The 17680-nt window shown below is 36.3% G+C and overlaps 2 long non-coding RNA genes across 2 annotated transcripts in view; both read left to right on the top strand.

The window, feature by feature from the left end:
* LOC107753006 (uncharacterized) overlaps window positions 1-6308 on the top strand; it is a 15142-nt gene extending 8834 nt beyond the window's left edge. The window contains exons 2-3 of the long non-coding RNA XR_001641423.1: window positions 1656-1829; window positions 6225-6308. This is a non-coding gene — a long non-coding RNA (uncharacterized LOC107753006). The remainder of the gene's footprint in view (window positions 1-1655; window positions 1830-6224) is intronic.
* A 1941-nt stretch (window positions 6309-8249) lies between these two features.
* On the top strand, window positions 8250-13119 carry LOC107753007 (uncharacterized). The gene is made up of 3 exons (XR_001641424.1): window positions 8250-8440; window positions 10457-10692; window positions 12882-13119. It is a non-coding gene; the product is annotated as an uncharacterized LOC107753007 (long non-coding RNA).
* Window positions 13120-17680: the final 4561 nt, after the last annotated feature.

The raw sequence follows: 17680 nt of genomic DNA, 5'->3' as shown, positions 1-17680 counted from the left end.
TCTTCAGTATCATATGATCCTTCAGAAATCATTCTAATATACTGATTTGCTGCTCAAGAAACATTTCTGATTATTATCAATGTTGAAAACAGTTGTGTTGCTTAATATTTATGTGGAAACTGTGATAGAGGATTCTTTGATGAATTTAAAGTTAAAAAGAATAGCATTTATTTGAAATAGAAAAATGCTATACATGTCTGATCAATTTAAATGGATCCTTGCTGAATAAAACTATTAATTTCTTTAAAAATCTGACTAACCCCAAACTTTCGAATGGTATTATACAGTATGTCAGTGTTCGAACTATACCGTGGACTTTGGGGGAGCCCGCTTGTTTTTTTTTTATGGGGGGGTTTGCGCTTGCGGTATTGAAGTGAATTAGGTTTAAATCGCCTTCATGCATGAATGAATGATATTTTTGCAATTTTACACATAATAATCCACAATGATCACATTACACAAAACTGAAATTGCACGTCAAAATAACACATTGTCAATATTTTTTGAGACCCCCCAAAATTTCACAAATCCCGTTTTCAGGGGAGCCCATGTCTTATTAAGGGGAGCCGAGCTCCCCCTAGCTCCCCCGTAGTTTGCACCCTGCATACTGCCCCTCTTTAAAGAATTGTGTTGAAGATGTATGTAATTTCTGTCGCCGATTGGAGTTGCAAAAATAATGGCTATTTTCAGACAGGTTTCCATCGAACATGCCATTGGTTGAGGCAGTTCGCTGTGTCAAGATGTACAAACAAACAGAGCAACGTTTCTGAGAAATCAATCTAAGCACTTGTTTATAGTTGTTTCAGCATAATGAATCTGGGAAACTTTGATGAAATTGCTCACTCCAGCTTTAAAGATGAACGAGGACATAGTAATGAAGGCCATGATCTGCAGACTTTTTGTGGTGATTTTAAGGGATAATCTCCAGAATGGATAGTATTGAACCTGAAGGCAAGATGCTACAGGCAAAAATGCAGTTTTTTCATGCAGTAGTCAGTTTTGTGATTTTAGGCTATTTTGCCTTTCATAAAGTGTTGTTTCAAACTAGTGGAAAATTTTGTATCCAAAATACACATTTAAGTTTTTATTTTATTGCACTTTATCTGTTTGCATCTTTAGATTTTGATTACAATATATAACTTCAATCAGTTTTTGTAAAAAAAAAAAAATAAAAAAAAAAGGAGAAATTTTCACTTTAGTAGTACTTACAACTGCAAGTGTTTTTTGAGGGGTTTGTTCTTATAGCATTTGCTTGATTTTATACATTTTATTTCTTCGACTTAATTAATTAATTGATTATTTATTTGTTTTTGTTTTTCCTAACTGTTGACAGTATTTTCTGAATTATGGAGTGATAGAAATATATGTCCAAAATCCTCTGTGCAAAAACCTTTGAGTTTTGAACCTGGCTTTATTCAATGTTCAGATTTCTTCAGATGGTTCAGATTAATGCATCATTTAGCATTTATTGTATTTGAAAGTATCAAATTAATAAAAAAATGTTTAAAAAGCAAGTATAAGTGCATGAGGGATTGATATCTGTAGGGTCAAGTAAATATGTTTGTCACATTGCATGGTTTATGGTAAGTATTCGTGACTCTTGCATCTCTCAGTGTGGGTTTGATGACTGATCCAGACCTTTTTTTTTATTCCAGGAGTCAGTGGTCTTGGCTTCTCTGCTCTGGTGGTGAAGGCCTGGGGAACCGCCTACGTGGAGCTGTCCTCCTTCAATTCACACTCATCTCCCCTGCCTCCCGGGTGTGAAATTATAAGCTCCGAGGACTCCCTCATTCACATTTGACAAGACTACAGGTTATTAGCCAAACAAGGTGTGCATACACTTCCCCGTTGCCACAGTTTTCACAGTGGAGGATTTGGATCTTTATTCTCACTTGCCCCCCTCATTTGTGTCCATCTCTCTCGAAGAGCCCATGGACGAGGGTTTCCATAGGGTTTGACTTGAGTGAAAAATCGGGCCGAGATCGTGCCCCCCTTTCCGTCCGTCCTCACCGTCACTCTCTCCTGCCTCGCACCTTTCATATGCACTTTCATTCAGATCTCTCTCAGAACAAGGGAAAATGGTTTTTGCCACGTCCATTTGTTCTCAAAAGAGGAGACAAATTACAAATGTGCTCACGAGCCTTTTTACTTGAAATGGCTTTTTCATACGCAGAGAGGAAACTGATGAAAAGCGTCGAGCACATCAAAGTGGTTTGACGCCGGGGCCGATTGAAAGGTTTCGAAAGTTTCGCCCTATAGCAGGTCACCCCACTCTCTTTCTAGTCCGATTCTAGTTATGGGCTCATTTGAATTAAGCTCACCCGTCAATTAGCGTGACTTTTACCCCGGCTCGCTGGACTTCAAGGGCGCAGAACTTTCCTAGCGCCGCGTGTTGTGTGAAAGCCTGGCATGCTGTTTCCTTCCTCTTACCAGCAGCTTATAGGAAATGGTTAATGGTCTGCGTTTGGCAGGATGGGGGGATTGGAGAGGTATTTTACAGGGAGAAGAAAAGGGGGGACGTGTGTGTGTGTTTGGGGGGGTGGGGTGTAACAATGAGGAGGGCAGTATAGGTGACAGGTGAGTCAATCAAAATTAAAACATATGCTGCCCTACCCAAGACCAGATGCTCTGGGAGAGGCCGGGTTGTGGGTGTGTATGTGTTTGAGACAAAGACATGTGAGTTTGTGTGTTAGTGTGTGTGTGTGAGAATAGGACAGAGAGAGTTTTTGTTTCTCAACTAGCTGCGTGGGGGCTGGTTTGTGGCAGGGGAGGCGGTATATATGTAGAATTAAAACTCGTAAAACATTGACTGCAGCCTCTGAATCACGTTTCCTTCATGACGGAAGGCTGAATGTGGCCTTTATGGCATGTGTATTGTTTTTCCTCTTTTAATGCCCATAGTGGGTTTGATCAAACTTAAGGCAAGACACTACAGGCAAAAACATAGTTTTTTCATGGAAAGAAAACAATACACTTACAAGTGTTTATTTTATTGGACTTGCTAATTAGTGCATTATTAATTAGATAATGCATAATTTGCATTTTTAAACAACATTTTAGAAAACTTGTAATACAAAAAATGTTTGCGATTTTTTTTATGTAATCAATCAACTAGGCAAATAAGATAATATCTATTAGTTTCTTTTTCTTTCTTTTTTTACTATATTCACCTCGGTTGCTTGCATTAATGCAACAATCTTTTTTATTAGCTTAATAGCTATGATTAAACTTTTAATATTAATTCAACTTGACAATGATTGAGTATATAAAACAATATTAGGGCTATACTAATATTCCTTAGAAATGTTTGCTAATTAGGTTCTAAAACTAATTAATTGAGCCCGAACTGCTTGATTTGCAGATTCAAACTGTGTGTTGTATATCATTTCAGTCTGTGCTATCTGTTTTTGGTAAAACTTTATACATAATTTTTTCAAGTTTTCTTAAAAAAAAAAAAATTCATTAAGATGTAACTTTGGAAATATCCCATAGGCTTACAGTGATAGAATGTTAAACTGACAGTGATGTCGTCATTATAATATTTTCATATCAGATTTTAATACTGAATTGTGATTGATCTTGTTTTCCTGAACTTACCTACATCTATATGTGCACTCACAATAGGTGTTGCATTCATATGCACGCAAACAGTAGGTGAACTTTGACTAAATTATATTTTAACGTTTCGAATTAAATACAGGTATTTGGAGGCATTATTGATTGATTAAAAATAAAAAGTGCATGCCATCATATCCCATATCCCATATTTGTTGTGCAAAAGTGATTTAACATGCACATTTATTTTGCTGCCTTGCAAGAACTGCGGTTTCCTTCAGGAAATGCTAATTTAGTTGATAGCAAGTGTAGCATTTTATAGCATGCATGGTATTTTTCATAACACAGGTTATAAACTTACCTGAGACTACTTGAAGAATATAAACAATATTTTTGCAATTGCATATTTAACTTCCTACACTATCAGAAAAAAAGGTACAAAAACTGTCAAAATCTATAGGTGCGCTCAAAGCGGGTGTTGACTTTCATATGCATGCAAACACAGTAGTTGAACTTTTACTAGATGATGGTATATTTTAACATTTTGAATTTAAAACTGGTATTTGGATACATTTTTGATAGATTAAAAACAAAACGTGCATGCCATTAAATCTCATATCCCATGTTTGTTGTGATGATTTGCTCAAAGCCTAGTATTACATTACCTTAGCATATTTATTTTGCTGCTTTGCAAGCACTGCGGTTTCCTTCAAGAAATGCAAATTTAGTTGATAGCAAGTGTAGCATTATATATAGCATGCATAAACATGCAGATCATAAACGTACACAGGACTACTTGAAGAATATAAACAAACTATATTTTTTGCAATTGCATAGTTGTCACTGGGGTGGTAACTTTTCAAAAGGTACACTTTTGTACCTTATTTACCCCTATAGTTGCATATTTGTACCTTGAAGGCACATATTACATACCTAAATGGTACATATTAGTACCTTTCAAAAAGGTACGGCACCAGAGACAACTTTTGTACCTTTTTTCTGAGAGTGTACATGTCAAAACACATATATACAAAGTTCTCATATTTAACTTTTGTGTTTGTGTCTGATTTAAAACGAACCGTAAGAGAAGTGATGTACAACAATAAGCTAATTAAATGTTTGAGGGGACCATGAGAAGACGAGTGGAGGGCTGAGCAGCTGAGATGATGAAGAGTGTGAGAGTTAAACTGAAAGAGCTAAAAGAAAGAAAGGAGACAGAGGGGATTAAGCTGGGAGAGAAAGGAAAGGGAGGGGGAGAGAGAAAAAGTGTCTATTTGTGTGTGTTTGTGTCTGTGTGTGTGTGAGCGATGCAGTGCACACTGGGAGTTAAGGTCCAACACGACGGCTAAGCTCCTCAGGGGGACTTTGGGCAATATCCTGTTAGAGTGGAATGCAAATCTGTGTGATTGTGACCAGGGGCCTGGCACCACAGTTCACATACGCACGCCTGCCTCCCTTTCTCACTGTCCTCCTTATCCCATCAAAAGCCCTTTTTACCTGTCAGGTTTTTTTTCTCTTGCAAACATTTATAGAAACTGGCATGTTCAGTGCAGGTACCTCCGGAAAAAACCCTGCACCGAGCCGCCTGATGTAGCACGGTTTAGTGAGGCCCAAGGGGGGCGCCCGTGGCAAGACTGACCTGAATAGTGTTACAAACAAAACTACCGTCAGGATCTTTAGAGCATCTGCAGAAAAAGGGCCACGCATGCCTCTTGAAGGAGCAGTTCACCCCAAAACCAGTGTTCATCGTGTGCTTAACTATATTTTGTTCCTAATCCTCATTTATTATATGGAACGCAAAACTGTGTTATATCGTGTTGTATTTTTGTCTTGTTTTCCAATACAAATATTTACATATTCTTAAATCAAGATACACTTATGTAGGAAGTAAAATGACTTAAGATATGAAGTAATCTTGTTTTATGAAAACTGTATCAAAGTTAAGTGACTTAATGCTTTAAAACAAGAAAGTTAAGTGAGTTGATGCTTTAAAAAAAGAAAAATATCAAGAAAAATAAACTTAATTCAAAGTGAAAACAAGATTATCTTTATTATCCCATTTGCAGCTTTTTCTTGTTTTGAGCAAAAAATACACAATTTTGATTGCTTTTGCAGAAAATAATAAGTCATTTTGCTTCTCAAGTAAATGTATTGTGATTTAAGATATTTAAATATATATATATATTTACATTTTTATGTATATGTTCTGGAAAGTAAGGGGAAAAGATACAAAGAAAATATGAGTAATATTAATGAATTGATTAATTAATTCATTTGTTTTTTATTTTTATTTATTTATTCATTTTTGTGCAGAATGACTATGGTCTAATAAGCACCAAAATGACATATCCATATGACAACACTGAAAAAGTGTAATTTTCACTTGTAAATTTCACAAAAAAGGGCAATAAATTTAATTAAACGTAACAGGAAAGACTGAAATTGTGTTTTCTTGTCAAATGTAATCCAATAACCTTAGAAAAATCATTTTTACAATGTATGTGCTATGTTCCAAGTCTTCTAAAGTCATCATATATAGTTTTATGTGCGGAAGAAGACTGAAATGTACATTTTTATTCACTGAATCTCTTCCAGTCCACTGTGACTTTCAAATTTTATGTGCTACCGCATATTCAGAACTTTTTATATGACCTTTTTTGTCACTTTAGCAGCTTGTCAGCCATTGACAGGTCCAGGTTTTTATTGCATGGAAAAGAGCAGCATGAACATCCTTCAAAATGCTTTGGACCAACATGAGGGTGAGTGAAAGATTTTTGGCTGAACCGAGCCTTACTTTTATTGCATTTCTGTTGTCTTATTTCTCACATTCTGTCATTTTAGTGCAATTAAGGAAAGCTCTTAAAGCTCAGATCTGTTGCGTGGTTCGTGACTTTTCACTCCGGAGGTGTTTGGTGGGGTTTGTTCCAGGCTGGAGTCTGCTTTAGGTAATGAATAAAACGCCGAGACACTTTCATCTGTGGTTGATATTGTTCAGTCATCTTAGTCATGCGTTCCTCTCCCACGTCTTCGTGAGTCACGCCGGCTCTTTTTTAGGTCACCCTCTCATTTAAATGACCACCAGGAAGGAGTGGGAACCTGGTGGTTTACAAACAGACTTTATGCGGAGGAAACATTGCTGTTTTTTATTAGAAAATACCAAAGGAACCATCTGGGACGCTCTTCAGAAGAGTTGAGAGGCTCTGTTTCAAAGGGCCTCTCCGCTGGCAAACTCTGATAGGAACTGATCTCAAGTGCATGTTGGGAAACACGTTTGAGTCTAATGGGTTAATTAGCTCCGAGTGTTGCTCTGTCTGCTGAGATTTAGCCTGCCGTTGCAGCCAATGTTGTAACATGACTGTTTAAGGGGCTGATCTCTGCTTTAAAGCAATATTCTGGGTTAAATACTTCAGTTCTGTCAATGGAATGGAGACGTGCTGTTGATTCAGTAACACACTTACAGAACTTAACCAGAGCCTACAGGCAGATTGCACTGGAACATTTAAAAACATCAATAATTATTTTTATTATAGCATTTACACAAGTTACAGGAATCATCCTTTTACAGTAGTTTTTTTTAGGTGGATGAACTTTTATGTGTTATTGAAGTAAAGTATTTAAAATCAGTCTTATATGAACACATGCAATGACTTTAAAACAGTGTAGCAGTTGCACATTCATCTGTGCTAATTAGTGGGTTAAGGTGGATGAACTTTTAAGTCATATTGGCATAATTTATTTCATGTAAACAGTGCTTCATAGATTAAAAATTAAGTTAGTTTATGCTTAGAACAAGTAATAATATGAGAAAAATAAGCTTTAAATATCTAAGAAAAATAAACTTACCTCAAAGGAAAACATGATTATTTTTCTGTTTTCTCTTTATCTTGTTTTAAGCATAAACACACTTAATTTATTTTTTTTTAGTTAAAAAGACTTAATATCTAAATTGTATAGCAGTTGCACATTTAACATTCATTCAAGCTAATAGCTGTAAACAGTTTTAATTTGTTTTTACAAACTGTTAATTGAGTTTAAATAAATTTTTCATGATCGACAGCTGCTGCTCATTGAGCTTTATTGCACTTAACACGGAATATTGCTTTAATGAAATGTTTCTGCACATTAACAGGTTTGTCTTTCTTTACCTTTCCCCTCAGTTTAGTATTTGTTTGCTCTTGTTTTGCATGCGTTTGTTTTTAAATTAGTGCTCGCCACGCCGCAGTTAATTGGATTGAGCCGCAGAATCCCAGATTTGGAGCCGTACTCCAAACAGAAGCACTCTTCAGTGTTGACTTGGTAGTTCGGTCCAGCTCTGTATGGTTTTGTATGGTCTCTGTTGCAAAACAGCAGCAGCACTCCATGCCCTCAGCCCCTGAAAGAAAGCCCAGGGCCATGCTGGTTAGTGCAAACTCCCCGAGGATCAGAGCAGGAAGAAAACAAGCCGAGAGAACATCCTCTGGTGTGATTGACACGGCGCTGGCTTGTCAGCTCCAGTCTGCTTGTGTCTAAAAGAGATGGCTTGGGAAAATCAGTTGAATGAAAACACACCATGTGCACTGCTTAGCTTGTTTTTAACAAAGTCCAGTGCTCTGTGCAATGGAAAGTAAGCGATGCACTGCATCGGCCAGCTGCATGTTAGAGTTTTCACACTCCGCTTAATCATCTCCTTCTTCTCTTCATCCTACAGTTTCCACGCAGTTCAGAGACGCCGACAGCCGACGCTCCCTGTGTTACATGGGTTGCTTGGAAACCAGCGCACTGGGAGTGTGTAGTGCAACACACAGAGGCACAGGATGCAGTACGTACAGAAAAACAGGCGCTCAAAGCCCACGTGTGGACAGCATCCTCCAGACGCTCATGAAGATGCCCCACGGACTTCAGTTCAGTCAGTGTCTGCTGGATTTTTACAATGCTGTGATGTTTCAGTTTGAAGTCATTGAGTTATGTACACATAAGAATGTAGACTGAGATGATAATTCAATTAATTTATTGCACTCAAAAATTTAAGATGCATGTATTTGCATTGCATATAAAATTCCCATTTAACATAAACAACCAAATAAACGTGTGATGCATTATATAAAAATGTGATGCATATTTGTCTGTCGTTCATGAATAAAGCAGGTAAGAAATAGTTAAAATTTCTGCACTCAAAAAGTCATGCCATAGTTTATTACCTGTTTGCAACTGTTTGATTTTATGTAAATAATCCTATTTTCAAAATTCATTTATTCAAATGGTTAGAATCTGCATAAATTTGTTCATTGTAAAAAACAATTAAGTTATTCCGCTTAAAAAGTATGAACGTTAAAATATGGCTAACTGTCAGAACAAGCGATATTCAATTAGTTTAAATGTTGAAACAAATTGGATTTGTTGATGATAATATGTAAACCCGGTACTGTAAAAAATGACCGTGAATTTAACGGTAAAAGACTGTAAAAATGCTACAGTAAAAACCTGTTAAATGGTTAACGGTAAATTCCCCTACTATATACGGTGAAAAACTGTATTGGACATTACATGTATTGGACATTAATTTTACGGTAGTATACCGTTTTTGGAAGTGAAAAAGACTGTATAATTTACAGTGAATAACTGTAAATTGACATTCCCAGAATTCCCTGCGTTATATTTCAAATTTGATGTTTTTTTGTTGAAATAACTATGTTTCTTTTTAGTTTTTTCTTATCAGTTTTGTATATTAGGGTTGTGTGTTACACCTAATGTTGTTAAATTAATGTTTATTGCATTATTTCAGTTTCATGTGTGTTACCATGATGGTGTTTGGTGTTTGTGTGAATGACACTGTGCACCTTCTATATATGTTATTATTTAAAAGCTGCTTGTGATGGGCTTTGGTTCATCATGTGACTTTCTCATCACCTCCTGCATTTGGTGGTTATCCGTGTATTACAAAGGTACAAAACAGATTTTAGTACTTCAATAGGTTGGTATATTAACATTATATCAGTTAATGAAATTATGGTATTTAACTGTAAATTTAAGTTAAAACTTAACTAAGTTTAAAACTAAGTTAAAATCTAAAACGTTGCTACCGTATTTTTTACGGTAAAATTCCGGCAACCACAGCTGCCGGTTTTTTACCGTAAATTTTACGGAATTTTTTTTACAGTGTGTATTTAAAACATTGTCATTAGTACCATTACAGAAATCTGACCTGTTTAATTTATTCATGACTGACAAATTTGCATTACATTGTTAATTAGTTTGTTAAATGTTAAAACTGTAATCCAGATAAATCTGAATTTTTTTTATGCAATTCAAACACACCAATCCAAAATTTTTAAAAAGTTTATATTTATTTATTTATTTTAATTATTTATTTAATTTTTAATTTTTTTTATTTAATTTTATGTTTTTTGTTTTTTTGTTTTTGGAGTGTCCAATGATAAAAAGTGCCAACTCAAAAAAAAAAAAAAAAGTGTTCCTAGATATTGTGTGGCATGTAATATGTTTGATTGATTGATTGTGTATATATTTATTTATTTTTATTTGATTTATTTTCATGTAGTTAAATACTATGCTATAAATACTGCAGTGTTCTTGATTGTTTCATGAAATAGTGCTTTTGGTTATATTTAATTGATGTAAGTTTTCTCGCTTTCATGGTGTCGCTCTTAATGAGACCTTCATTATCTTTTCTTAGGAATGGAGATTGTCAGCTGGGTCACTTCCAAATAGTTTCCCCTTACAGTCGAGTGTCTTATGAAAACTTTGCGAATCAGTTCAACTTAATTGTTCAGTTCAAAAAGGAGGTTTTGTTCACAAATCATTCCTCACTAGTCTATTTTAACCTTCCAACCACTCAGACCTGTGAAAATGTGTCATTAGCTGTAAGAAAGTCTGGACACTGAAACAAACTTCTGTTTGCTTGCAGGTTCACACAGCCACTTCGGTCGCAGCGTCCCGTGGACGGATCAGAGATGTCATCTGGTTGTCTCAATTTGTGGAGTTTGGACTTTGGCCGGCTTCACCCCCTCCAGCTCAGAGGATAAAGCCGGATCAACATCACATCCCTTCTAGTATCCATGGGCTCAAGGAGGATACAGACACTTCCTTCCCGCTCCACATCCAGTGCAAAAAAAATAAAAATAAGATGACGAACTGATAAAGGTGAAAGCTACATCTTCGTCTTTTTAAAATTTTTTTAAAGTTTAAGCACTTTGTTTGTTGTAAGTGGGTTCCTGCGGTACATCGAGTTTGCTGCCGTTGACTATGTATCATGGGTTTCAGCAGAAAGATTCAGGGTTTTCTTCATCCTCTAGGGGGAAAAAAACAGACCTTTTTATTTCAACAACCATCTAATTCACCTTCCCATTGTTATGTCTTTATTTTTCATTATTTTATCGCATCTGTATATTTGTGTGCTTGTCGTAATTACGTCCGTAACTAAATCTCCAAGTTCTAGCTCCCTCTTTTAATCGAAGGATGTACTGTAATCAGACTTGTGGAGACGTTTTCCTAATGATGTTTACTTCAAACGGGTTCTAGTTGCTCCGAAATGACTCATAATGATCCTTGGCTGTAAGTTATATTATAGAGGAAATTGAGATTCAAAGAGCCATTTCAGAGAATGGGCTTTCTGTATTAATCACTGACATTGTTAAAGCATAGCTTCCAGAGAAATGAGCTGTCAGTCCTCCACTCCTGAACACTAATGGTGGACGCCGCCGTATGAAGTGTTCAAAGTGTGTTATTCTAAAGAGCCGTTTCCTTCATTTAGCTTTTCTCATTAAGACAGTTTAATATGTTTTTGTTTCTTTCATTTATATTCAGGGTTTTTTGTGCACAGACTGATGGGTCCGTCGTCTCTTCGGCTGTGGCCTTGGAAAGTCGTAGGAGGATTTACCAAGCAGTCTGGGTTTTAGTGAAGGAAAAGATCTTTAAGGAAGCTTGTTATGGAAAGTGATTCTACATATCAGAAATGCTGTACTGGTTAATATCACATAGGCCCTTTTATTTCTGGTTTTAACATCTGTTGAAGCGTCTCCTGTGATTTTGAGGGACACCGATTTCATAACTATACATTAGTCACTGTGCATGTTGATAAAGCACACAAATGTCCACAGACACAGCATTGCTCCCGAATGTATTTTTTATCCCACTTCAAACATGATGTTTCAAGCAACGCTCATTTAAATCGAGTACCTGCATTAACGACTGCTTAGTATGATTTTAATTAGTAGGATTTTTTTTTTTTTTTTTTTTTTAATATGTAGAAATCCTTGAAACAACGTTTTCTTGTGCAGCAACACTGAATAAAATATTAAGACTTGTTTTCATAGACTATATGTTATGAGTGTATTTTATCTTGCTGTTCTGGCTTTAAGAATAAACAAGTAAAATAAAAAAAGTGGGATAAAAAGACAAAATACGTTTACAGTCTGTGAAAACAAATTTTTATATTTTATGGTGTTGCTCATCTTGTTAAAAAGATTTTTTAGGTATTTTAACTGGAAAACAAACAAAAAAATACACCTAAATGCTTTTTTTTTTTTTTTTCCATTCATTCGTTCATTCATTCATTTACTTTTTTTTTTTTTTGTAGTGTGCATATCTTGCAAATTATAAAACCTGAATGTGGTTTTATTGAATCATTGCTCAAAACATTTTGGACCCCTTTTACATTTGTGTTTAGTGCTTATTTCATCCATGGAATAAAAAAAAAATGCAATTGCGACTTTTTATCTCACAATTTGGACACAATTTTCTCCTCATAATTCTGAGTTTATATCTCACATTTCAGCCCTTTTTTCTTGCAATTCTCCGAAAATTGCGAGATATAAACTCAGTTGCAAGATATGAACTCAGAATTGTGAGATATAAACTAAGAATTACAAAATATAAAGTGAGAATTGTGAGAATTGTTGTCTCACAATTCCGACTTTTTTCTCTAAATTCTGAGAAAATTGGGAGATATAAACTCAGAATTGCGAGATATAATTCAGTATTACAAGACAAAAATTGCAATTGCAAGAAAAAAGTCAAAATTGTTAGAATTGTTTCTGCCAAGGAATATAAAAGTAAAAACGGGAATTGCAGATTTTTTTAGTGAGACAGAAACTCAGAACTGCAAGATATAAAATCTGAATCGTGAGCTATAAACTGGCAAAAATAAAAAGTTGCAATTATACCTTTAAATTATTATAATTTTTTTTTTGTATTGTATGGAAGTAAGCTTCCATAGTAATCAGATCAAATAAGGGAGATGTTCATACCAAGAGTAAACTTGAAACTGAGCAAAACTTACTGATGCACCCACTTGTTTCTAAATGTGTGCTTTTTTTTGTTTCCCATCGCAGATCTAAAAATCTGGCGCCCCAGTCCAGGATTAACACAGCAGCCTCTTTTCAGTGGAACGACTGGTTAAACTCTATGAAATCAGGCAATGAGATTACAGGGCTTGACTTTCCCAAAAGCGCTTACACAGTCTGCTTCAGATTCCCACCCCTGTGCCTTTGTCCTGGATGGCCTCGGCAGTCACCGGAGGCCTCGGCTCTTTACCAAACCAGACTCTTGCTGTTAAACAGCGGCCTAACATAGAACATGTGTTCCTGTGTTGTTAACTGCACTTGTCGGAGGCGGAGGCTTGTGGGAACGACAATGTGAGACGGGGGAATTGAAGTCTGTCTCCAGATCTGTCACAAAACCAGGGGCTTTGTTTGGGATTTGGATCCGCTGTTCGGAGATCAGTGCTTGGCACGGAGGGTCGTCAGCTGTTGATTATTGACAGTGTCTCAAGGTGTCATCGCAATGAGAGACATCTGTGTAGAGTAGACGAGAAGTTTGATGCATGTTGACATGCATGAATATTAATGCAAGGCCATGAACAATGATGATATGGGTGAGAGAGAAACATCATGCAAAAAGGGAAAAAGCCTTGCTTTTGAGACGGTCTGTTTAGCTCATCTCTGGTTTTGGCCTAGAATCGCCACTGACAACTGTTCAGCTTTGGCACAGCTCACTGCGGAGATTTGGGACGTCCTGGTTTAATATTAAACTGGGCAGATGCGTCTGCATTTAATAACCACTTATGCTCTTCTTAAAGGGACAGTTCACCCGAAAATGAAAATTCTGTCATTTACTCACTCTCTTCTTCTTCCAAACCTGTATGTTTTTTTTTGTTTTGTTTTTTAGCACAAAAGAAGATATTTTGAAGAATTTTGGGAACCAAACACTTGACGGTAGCCATTGACATCCACAGTATGGGGAAAAAAAATACTATGGAAGTCAATGGCTACCTCTTTGGTACCAGATACAGGTTTGGAACTTGAGGGTGAGTAAATGAGAGCATTTTCATTTTTGGGTGAACTATACCTTTAAATTGTCTTTTGAGTCATGGATGTAGTGTATGTAAAGCTTGGGATATCCTCATTATGGTTTCAGGCCATGTTTTTGACTTTCCTAAAAGCATGACTCCAGCTCATGTCCCATAATTCCAAGTGTTTTCCTTTGTGTGTTAGTCCCAAATAAATGTCAAAGTCGCTCAGTTCGTATGACATCCAGGAGACCATTAAATGTCTTGAATTGAAACGCAGCTGAGGCAACTCTGTCACACAGAGTTCAGATCTGCTGAAGCCTGAGACTGTTAGAGTAACTTGGATTAGTGATTCAGAGAGGACGGAATAAAATTACTTGGTCACATTAATCCACATTATAGAGACAGTTCCTGTAGCTCAAAAAGTGGAGCATACTATAGCGATGCCAAGGTCACAGGTTCAATTAACAGGGAATGCATGTATTGATCAAACTGTATACTTTGAATGCAGTATAAGTTGCTTTGGATATAAATGTAAAATTCAACACTTTTTGTCTCCCTCTGACGAAACTGTGAAAATATGTGCATTTAGTGATGTTTCCCCTTAGTCTTCCTGTGAACTGTGAATAATAACCAAACTATTTTCTTTTTTACCCCACAGATTATCATCAATTAGATTTATCATCAATTAAGACTACAAGTAAAAAGTTTTTTTTTAAAATAATGTTATTGAAAGAAGTCTCTTCTGCTCTCCAAGGATGCATTTATTTGATCAAAAATACATTAAAAAAAAAAAAATTTAATTAAATATTTTTGCAAATTAAAATAACTGTTTTCTATTGTAATATATAGTAAAATGTAATTTATTCCCGTAATGCAAAGCTGAATTTTCAGCATCAATACTCCAGTCTTCAGTGTCATATGATCGATCCTTCAGAAATCATTCTAATATGCTGATTTGCTGCTCAAGAAATATTTCTTATTATAATCAATGTTGACAATTTCAATGTTGAAAATGCTTCATATTTTTTGTGGAGTCCATGATAAGTTTGGGGTAAGTAAAATGCAAATAAAATAATTTTATTAAGAAAGAATGCATTAAAAGTGGCTGTAAAGACATTTATAATGTTAGAAAAGATTTCAAATAAATAAAAGGTTTCAAATAAGGCTGTTCTTTTAAACTTTTTATTCATCAAAGAAAAAATATATATATATTAAAATGTATTTACATAAAAAATAATGAATAATGATTATTATTACTCATTTTAGGAATCATTGTTATTAATAATAATTGAGTACTACTAATTATTGAGCACCAACTTAGCATATTAGAATGATTTCTGAAGTATGGTGTGACACTGAAAATTCAGCTTTGCCATCAAAGGAATAAATTACATTTTAAAATATATTGAAATAGAAAGTTTTTAAATTTTATTAATATTTCACAATATTACTGTTTCCACTGTATTTTTTCCATAAATGCAGTCTTGGTGAGCAGAAAAGACTCTTTCAAAAACATAAAAAACTTTTGACTGGTAGTGTAATTCTCCATATGCATGACTGAGAAAACATTTATTTGTTTGCATGGCCGACACACATGCATGCTTAATATGCATTATTGTGCATATTCGCCGGGCCTAAAAAGGGTGTGATGTGATCGTCATAGAGCTGACTTCTTTAAACCTTTGCGTGTAAGGCCCAGGGGAGCGTTAGATCAGACTTATGGGGCGAAACCGCAGAGGAAACGTCCTTCGTACTCACCAACCGCCTGGAATCGCAGTCACTTTCAAGGGATTTGACTGAACAAATGACAGCATATGGTAGATGCAAGGAGAGACGGCTATTGTGACTGGGGCTGGAGTGTTTTTGTCTCCCACCCCCTCCAAACTATTTCCTCATTGTGTTGTCACAGACGCACTCCTTCCAGCGCTTTAATTAGCCTTCAGGAGTTCAGCGGCTGGCCGTCCGTCCGTGTGCTGGAAGACTTCCACTGATCGACGCCTCACTAGTCTCACTGTCTCTTTCACGCGCGTTTTGGCCTGTCGCTCCTCCTTCGGTCTCGCCGAAACTACAAGCAGAAGTAGTTTGAAAGTCAGTCTGATATCTTTTTCTACGTCTCGAATCATCCAGCCGGCAATTTGCTGCCAGTGGGAGGTGAGCTGGTCTAATGCTCAGCGCTGTTTCTCCATCCCTGTGATTCTGAAGGGGGGCTGGGGTGTAATTCACTGCAAAAATGGTTCTATTACTCATTATTTTGGTCTTGTTTTCCAGTACAAATATCTAAACATTCTTAAATCAAGATACATTTACTTGAGAAGCAAAATGACTATATTTAGTCTTGTTTTCAAATCACTAGCACGTTACTGATAGTATAAAGAATCAATGAAAAACTCAATGAAGAATCAGTCAGAAAGAGAATCAATGACAACTTTATCAAATGTGAGAAAAAAATGTCAAATTCTGCTGTAAAGCAGCTCTAAAAAAGACCGTTTTTTCAACTCAGTTCAGTGTTGATTCAGTTCAGTTCAATAAATGTGTAAAGTTAATCCATTATGAAACCAGTTCAGTTCAGCTACAAGATACATTAATCAAAATTAAGTGCTTAAAAAAAGAAAATATGTCTGTCAATGGGGTCAAAAAAAAAATTTCACTTTGATTTAAGTTTACTTTTCTGACCCAATTGGCAGATGGTTTCTTGTTTTAAGCATAAACTCGTTTAATTTTGATGAATTTTTCAGAAAACAAGAGTTCTTAAGTCATCTGCAATCTTGATTTAAGAATGCGTAGATATTTGTACAGTAAAACAAGACACAAATACTGAGTAAGATCATCATGTTTTGCAGTGTAGTCTATATGGCACAGGGTCTGTCTCCACCTCGCTTCCCTATACAGGGCCCTAATCAGCAAAGCAGGCCCAGATGCCCCTCCCAGCCCCTGCCAGGAGTCGCTATCATCTTCTGATCAAATATTAATGCCACGATACTCTACTTGCTCACTAATCCACAGCCAATTAATATTATCTGTCAATTATTTACTGATCCTGAGGTGTGCAGCCAGGTCCCCGGAGGCTACATCGACCAGGGTTCAGAATGCATAATTGACTTCCTCTCCTCTCGCCCAGCCAGCCCAACCCCACCCTCCCCCCGGAGCTCTTTTTATTTTCCCTTCCCCGTCCTGCTTTTTCATCTGCTTTCATTTTTTGCCCCCTTCTTTTATATTTCTCCTTTCCTTTCTTGTTTATGTGTGTCTTTTAAGTCTAAATGGCTGTCTTTGTGGTGTTTTAACAGGGGCTGCGCGAGGGGGAGCCCGTTGGCGGCATTAGCATAGCGAGCGTCGGAGGTGCCCAGAGTGTCAGGAGGAGGGGGAATTTGACGAATCTCGGTGGAGATGTGCGGCTATAGAAGTGAACACGCATTATAGGATGAACCGTAATATCTGCTGTGTTTCTGCAGCAGAAATGTGAGACCCCTGATGACCCCAATGCTCTGATGATAAAAATAGAGGCTGAGTTATATTTGTAACGACGCTGAACTCAGCACTTTGTCAGCTGAGATAGATAGATAGATAGATAGATAGATAGACAGAATGATAGATAGAATGATAGATAGATAGATAGATAGACAGAACGATAGATAGATAGATAGATAGATAGGACAGAACGATAGATAGATAGATAGATAGATAGGACAGAACGATAGATAGATAGATAGATAGATAGGACAGAACGATAGATAGATAGATAGATAGATAGGACAGAACGATAGATAGATAGATAGATAGATAGGACAGAACGATAGATAGATAGATAGATAGATAGATAGAACGACAGAACGATAGATAGAT

Source organism: Sinocyclocheilus rhinocerous, unplaced genomic scaffold (genome assembly GCF_001515625.1).
Source record: "Sinocyclocheilus rhinocerous isolate Xijiao unplaced genomic scaffold, SAMN03320098_v1.1 scaffold951, whole genome shotgun sequence".
Taxonomy (NCBI): Eukaryota; Metazoa; Chordata; class Actinopteri; order Cypriniformes; family Cyprinidae; genus Sinocyclocheilus; species Sinocyclocheilus rhinocerous.
This window is presented reverse-complemented; position numbering and strand designations above follow the sequence as displayed.